The sequence below is a fragment of the Odontomachus brunneus genome, unplaced genomic scaffold (assembly GCF_010583005.1).
Source record: "Odontomachus brunneus isolate Ranch 3 - 2012 unplaced genomic scaffold, Obru_v1 Obru_scaffold_195, whole genome shotgun sequence".
NCBI lineage: Eukaryota > Metazoa > Arthropoda > Insecta > Hymenoptera > Formicidae > Odontomachus > Odontomachus brunneus.
Window position 1 is genome coordinate 95,778 of NW_022639645.1, and position 7,366 is coordinate 103,143.

General features: G+C 46.7%; 1 protein-coding gene, 1 long non-coding RNA gene and 1 other non-coding gene across 8 annotated transcripts in view; 2 read left to right on the plus strand and 1 right to left on the minus strand.

Moving 5' to 3' along the window:
* LOC116851885 (V-type proton ATPase 116 kDa subunit a) overlaps positions 1–7,366 on the minus strand; it is a 23,059-nt gene that overhangs the window by 9,344 nt on the left and 6,349 nt on the right. The window contains exon 1 of one of the 5 annotated variants that reach the window (XM_032831766.1): positions 3,551–3,683. The exons of 3 other annotated variants lie outside the window; for them this stretch is intronic. The gene's annotated coding sequence lies outside the window, so the exon portion shown is untranslated. Of the gene's footprint in view, positions 1–3,550; positions 3,684–7,366 lie in introns of those variants that run through there. One more of the 5 variants, XM_032831763.1, reaches the window with a different exon arrangement.
* The window catches only part of LOC116851888, an 8,158-nt gene continuing 3,039 nt past the window's right edge, over positions 2,248–7,366 (plus strand). The window contains exon 1 of one of the 2 annotated variants that reach the window (XR_004379667.1): positions 2,248–2,339. This is a non-coding gene — a long non-coding RNA (uncharacterized LOC116851888). Of the gene's footprint in view, positions 2,340–6,659; positions 6,831–7,366 lie in introns of those variants that run through there. The other variant, XR_004379666.1, reaches the window with a different exon arrangement.
* Positions 6,674–6,796, plus strand: LOC116851890. Its single transcript, XR_004379668.1, has one exon. It is a non-coding gene; the product is annotated as a U4atac minor spliceosomal RNA (small nuclear RNA).

Below are 7,366 nucleotides of genomic sequence, written 5' to 3' on the forward strand. Positions count from 1 at the left end.
ATATTGGAGCTGCGGATAATTAATATCCGCATAACGCATAATATGAGACAAGTTACAAAAATTATAATCTCTAAACCATTACATGTATAACACAGATATACTGATTTTATTCTCGCGAAAGATGAAGATTAGATACAGCTTCGTGGACGCGGTATGTAGCAGTTGCGTGCGCGAAAACGCGGTAAAAGGATCAAACCGCGGTGAATTGACGGCGGACGGGCGTTGGTTTCCTGTGAAATTGTAGAGATATCCGGGCCTTTGCGTTAGCAACGGCGAAAGTAAATGGACGATTGATAATTGTCACTGAAATCGCGAGACCGTAAACGAGAACGGGAGTGTTGAGAGCGCGGGGCCGAGAGCGCAAACTTGCTGGAGGAAAATTTAACAATCAACAGGCGGGGAAGAAAAAATATGAAGAACTCGATAAACATCAGAGAGTGTATGAGAGAAAGAGAGAGAGAGAGAGAGAGAAGGAGAGAGAAGGAGAAAGCGAGAAAGGGCAAGCGACGGGCGACCACTCGTACATAGTTGATAGTTTGTAACCCTAATAAACTTGGAGCAACAGGTTCTTCGTCGTACTCGCGACGTTATGAGCTCGGCGCGACTGCAATTCACGTGATGCCGATCCCGACGATTGTTATTCGACGGCAGAGATAGAGCGAGATGGAGACAGGTAGACAGACAAAGAGAGAAAGAGAGAGACAGAGAGAAAGAGAGAGGGAAAGAGAGAGAGAGAGAGAGAGGGACGCACTTGTCGACCGGATAACACGATAACAATCGGGATAAACAACGAGCGATGACAGCGAATAACGTAACGAGCTGTATATCTGCCACGGATGAAGGGGCGCGATTTCCGTAAAATCGCGTCACGAGGGACTCGCTCGCGTGAAAAGAGACAACAGCTGTAGACACGAATTACACATCTACTGATTATCCAAGTGTTTCGTGAAGGAAAGAGTGCACGATAAACGAGCTCCTTCCTCTCGGCAGAAAGGAAACCGAGCTCCATCGGGCACCGCAATGAAAACACGAGATACCCGCCGCAAACAGGCCTCTCTCTCCTCTGACACGTCTCGTTAAACATCGTTCGTGCCTGTCGATCGACGGGAATATTCGGCGCGCGTTATCGTTTAATTACGAGCAATTATCCCGGTATGCGTTGATAACGGCGCTGCAGCTTCGTGGTGGCCCAAGCTTCTACTCTATATGACACACGATGCGGAATGACTCACGGTTTTCAAGAGGCATCTTCGTATAATAATATAAAGAAAACTACTGTCGTGGTCGTCACACGCCCTACATAACGATGAACAATGACTCATGGTTATTAGTTCGATGTATCAGTCAATGTCATGCCATTGATTTAATTTGTACGGCGACCCGGAGCTGTCGTACATCTCGAATGCACCTAGTGATTATGTACTCCATTTTAATTGATGTTTTAATTGTATACATTTGCATCTTGAAATATTCTCCTCATGGCAATCCAATCTAACGAACCAAAAACGCCTAATTTCTGACCGATCCGACAGCAACGTGTAAATCGGCGATTTGCACTAATCCAGAAAATCGACGGCACTTGTTTCACTCCGCAAAAACAACGGGACCACGTGATGTCCGCGTCGGTCACGAGATCAGGATGTTCGCTTGTCGATCATCACTGGAGAATAATAAACATTCGGCGGAAGCAACGCGATTTTTCTGGACGAACTCGCCTATCGGGCTTACAGCGCTACCGAAGTAATCGGCTCGATCGTGTTATTGCGGCATCGATTTAATTATTATTAATTGGTAAAGGCGGACACGCGCGACGAGAATCGCAAACAGGTGGAAACAGCATGAAAATATATTGACTCATTCGTGATGACGCATATGCACACACAACATACACACACACATACACACACACACACGAACACAGATCCTGGAATCAGCTGCAAGCACCGGTGCGATGGTGATTAGCGCGTTACGCACCGCCTGTGGAAAGAGGAAAAGAAAATTACATAACAATAGCGCGAGCGGATTCGAGCGAGTACAATAGTGAGTCGCGACTGCGGAGCGCGCACGTTATGTCTTCGTGGACTTGCCTCGTTGTTGGGTCCGATTCAACAACGGTGGAGCAAGTCCAAGCTAACAACGAGAAGCACCACGAAGAGGCGCAGCGACGAGAGAGGAGAACGAAAGCTCTCGTGATGAGCTCGCTCATTGTAACATGCTCGCGAGAGAACGAGAGGGGAAGAGCACGGTGAGAGAGAAAGAAAGAAAGAAAGAGAGAGAGAGAGAGGGGAAGGGAGAGAGGGAGGCGCAGATGCTCATTCGAATCAATTCAAGCCGGTCAGGTATGTCGTGTGGTCAACGCGCAATATCAGTCACGCGCGCCAGATAATAGTACTCTTGCGCGAAGATTAAATTCACACGAAAGACGATACGCGCGGCTATCGTCCGCGCGGGCTATGTTAAGCTTCTCCTCACCGCCGGCTGTGTTTGAAGCGAAAACACTTCAATTCACGACGGCACTAACGAGGACGATCAATCGTCGCTCCGCTTCGCGCGAAATCCGATTAATTTCTATTTGATGACAACCTGGAAAAAAAATCTGATGTCTTATTCGGCAGGTCCAATTCAGCAATCCCAGATAATCCCCAGGTTAACACTAATTATCAATTAAATGTCAGGTAACTTCAGAGAGAAAGAGAGAATAACTTCAGTTTGAACACTAGGTCTCTTATTAATCTCTTCCCAAACTTGTAAAACGCGAATTTTCCAAGACACTTTCGTGTTGCGTAACAACGTCGAGTTGCGACATATGTTCACAATTCGAAGGAACAGGAGCAGCCTCGTCGAACCTCGAGGAACCGGAGACAATCCTCGCGATCGCGATGACACGTTGCGACCTATCAAGTGATATAGTAATATTGAGCACGTGTTTTTCCCGTGGCTCTCGTGGAGCGATGAAGAAAACGAAGAAAACTCGCGATCGCGAAATGTAAATCGACAACGAGCAACCGGCGAACAGCAAACAGCAACCACCGCCACTTCGGCCTTTACACACGTGTGCACGCACACACAAGTGCGCGTGCACGCGTGTGTGTGTGCGTGTGTATGTCTCGGAATACATCCTCGGACGATGCAGACACGCATTTTGTTCAGTTCATTAGTCGCCTTTGACAGGCGGCTAATTAAGATTTTTCCACGGTGCCGATAATCGTGTCGAGGCGTCAAGGCGCCACGAGCAAACAAGAAAACGCAAACGAGCGGCGCTCATTTCGGCCAACGGGGCATCTTCGTCGCAGACGGCCCCTCAACCGAATTAGCGCCAATAAACGAGGCAATTAACAAAGCAAAGGGCGGCAGGAGACATTCCTGCACGCCTCTCGATCGATCGATCGATCGATCGGCGCCCTTACGACGATCCTCGCGACCGACTGACACATCGTCGCGCACACTTTCACGCAGCTCCGGGCTTTGCGGCGGCAGCCCACTGGAACCTGCCCGGTGGCAGAAGGTTCACCGTGAATGCGTTCACCATGCACGGAGAAAAGGGACAAACCTCGTGATTGCGAATCGCCGCTCCCGCTCTTCACGATCAGGCACACGTACGACACACCGCGACTTTTGCTCCGGTTCGCCACGCAGGTGCAATACCTCGCGACTGATTTGACTAGATCCAACATAACGCACGAATAAATCCCACCTCGCCGATGCTAGGAGAGGGGTGAAGAGGTAAGGAGAGGGAATCAGAACTCGTGACGATCTCCTGTTAGCAGATAAGAGCGGACCGTGACAAGGCGCTGTCTCTTTTGTGTGTCGCGCGAACGAGCGTGACTGTATGTTCGTACACGCCGCTTTTACATGCGAGCCATTTGGAATCGTCATTGCGATTCTGCAGACCTGTCCCCAGGATGGCGACGAAGGAAGCGCCTTTCCGTTTGCTCAGTCTTCATCGGCCCAAATATCCATATCGCTATGGGCCGACCCGTCGTGTCGTCTTCGCCGACTCAAGGAAGATTGGACCGGACCTTTGCATCTGTGGAGCTTTTTGTTGACGACCAATCTGACAGGACCATTCATGTTGCAGCGGCTAAATAGTACTTGCCAATCCGCGCCGTAACGCGACAACGCGTAGGTGTTTGTTCATCAGAACGACTAATAGCCAATGCATTATTATTCACGGTCGTTCTTCTCGACTTCTCTGGCGAGTCGCGCGTACGCGATGTAAATTGTAAGGTGCGCACGCGATCCCGCATCGCCGTGCACGGCGGGTAAGAAAAATACATAACGGTGCAGCAGCGAGCATTCAATATTGATTAGCGCGCGTAATCGCGTCTCGTCGCGTCGTGCTTTCCTTCGCAAAATAAATCGAAATTTATTAATTACAAACGCGAGCACCCCTATCGGTGATATCGTGCCGATGGAGTCGTACGGAATGAATCTTTTCTCCAGAATCAGGTCCCAGTAGTGAAATACGCGAGATGACAGCGCACGCGATCGACAAGACGCGAGATCGACATGATAAACAATAACGCTTTCGTCGGGGATAATCTTGAAGAAGGGAAAGAGGCGAGAGGGAAATAAGGACAAATGGGACGTCGCCGTGATAATGGGAAAGCGCGGACATTATGACGATACTTATGTCGCCTCGCGCTAACATATCGTCCGGGATTCCATCGGAGACTGCATCTTGATAAAACGAATGATAATAAGTCGTTACTTGTCGATCTACCTTCGTATGCTACACTCTATATAGATATTCGTTATCTGTTGATTACTTTACATCTACCGCATTCGACTTCATAATTTATATGGTACCACGCACAATCACGCAATGATCTTTCGCGCGCGAAGGACTCCGCACGATTATTTCCTCGAGTCCCTCGGTGAGTCGCGCGAAACGGTATATGCCAAACATGTCGCACCTGATTACATAATGTGAATCTAAAAATCAACTCAGAAGCGAAATGCCTTCGAGTCAGAAACGTCACGGGACACTCGACACAGAAGCGATCGGCGAACAGAAGCTCGCCGCGGGTGCGAAACTCGGAGAGAGTTTTCTTCAAAGCCCCAAGTCTAAAAAATCTGAAGTAAACTCTCAATTACTTCGCTCATTGTCCTACTCGAATCACGAGTTCGAGTTTATCTAAGATTACAAAAAGAAAATAAAAGTCCCTGTTATCTCTGTCTTCGAGTTTATTCTCTGGAGCGATAGAGAGAGCGTCTATCTATGTCTCAACAAAGGCATCCGTTCAGATGAAACATCACAGACGCTTATCGCTGACAAACTGTATAGTATTGAGATAGAAAAGTTGTACGAGTTATCTAGGGCTATGTGTTCGACTTATCGCTCTATGGGCGATGTTACGCTTGCACGTCTTCCTCGACACCGCGGGGAGTTTGTTCCGAAGACGTAAGTGAAGTTCCGACGAGCGGCAACAATAACAAAAGTGACAAACTGTTAGCGTCCAAGGTGACGCTTCTTCAGCCGAGTCTCCCCCTCGGACACCTCGACCAACTACTCATTCTGGATAAAATAAAAAAAGAGCGCCGTGTAAGGTCGAAGCTTATCCTTCTGCGGATTTCTAAGTCGTCAGCGGCTTAACCGCGGCAGCCTCCTACTTAACGGCCGGTTATTACGTAAATTGCCGTATCTTCAGTGACATCTTTCATTAAGCGAGAACGATGAAATTGAAGCGTTATTACATTACGTGCGCGCGATTCTCCCGAGGAGAACGCGTGTGTGCGTGACGTCACGCATAGATTAGGTTCACGTGACGGCCGGTGATTCCGGACAGTTTGTCGCTTTTTCGCCGACTACTGCTGCATCACCGGTTGCTGTATCGCTCGTCATCCGGAACGTATCTTCCGGTGCTTGAAATCGAAGCGAAAAATATAAGACGAAAAGCGCACGTTTTCCTCGAACGCAGCGCGATAAGTATTTTTGACATTCGTTTGACTTGTTAAACAGGTGACGATGACAATATTGAAAATACATGACGAGGAGTTTCACTGGATTGCGTGATATCCCGTAAGAATGGATCTTCAACTAGGACAGGCACATTAAGCTCGACAACGCCTAAATTGCCGGCTGTAATTGAAGATGTTTCACCTATTGTTACTTTGAATAAATATGAACTGCGAGCTATAATTACACGTTTCCGACTTATCATTGCCTTTCAGTAATGACACGAGTATATTGAGCTTGTGTGTATGCAGTTGCGTATGATCCCATGACATGCGCGTCGCTCAGGCGCAGCCAAGGTGGCCTGAAAATCGTTCGTGAACGAAACATAGCTCGTCATCTTTCATTCAGAAAGTGAACAAAAGAAATTCGTTCGATCACACTTTTCTTAATCGAAATGAATTATTACGTCATGTAAAAAGCAGTGGATAAATCTTGATTTGACTGTTCAGACACTTCAAGCTCAAAGTGTAGCTGATTTTTCGAAAGTAAGAGTGTGATGAGAGTCTCGATATAATCATATTGTTATGACGTTTCTCCGTAGTCAGACCAATTTCCAAATACACGATAAGGCAATGACACGGGAAACAGGTGGATATTTCAAGTCTTCGTAGTGTACGCTTGTATTAGTTGCCGAGTCTGCCAAGAGGTGGCAGACCCTTCTCGAGAGCAAGATACATTATTGATCGTATATAAGGCCGACGGTAGAGCGTGAGCGCAGTCCTTGTCTTGGGGGAGCATAATATCCAGTGATCGTATAGTGAGGGTATTGATGCTGAAACCCATTATTTAAATGATAAACCCGCATCCGAGATCTCTCGAGATGCAATTTTTGCAGAGCCTCTTTACTTCACAAGAGGCTTTCTGATACGAAGTAAATGTAGTAAACACAAAGTGTAATTAATTTAGTTAAATAAGCCTTCTAATGACTGGATTTACCGTACATTGTACGGACTCGTTCGTAAAAGTTTCATTATGTATTTTCATTATGTATAAACACATTTTTACGTGTAATTAAGAGGCAAAAATCGCCGAGTTCACTCGCAAATTTGCATTGGCATCGCGACAGTGGTAGTGGTATGGGTACTCTATACGCATTGCGTAACAGATTGAGCAATAAACATACTGTAACTGTCGGAATACTATTCAAATATTGAATGTGGGCCACCAAACCAGTCGGTTAGTTCGTGGTTTTCGCATTGCTATCTCTGTACGCGGAACACGACACCGCAAAACGCATGATTGTGCGTTCCTGTTATACCTCGCGTTATGAGAGAAACTAATACTCGACAAGATCATCCGAATATAGAGACGCTTGCATAACAAAGAAATATATACTCCTCACACACATACACACACACTCATATATATATATATATATATATATATATATATATATATATATATATA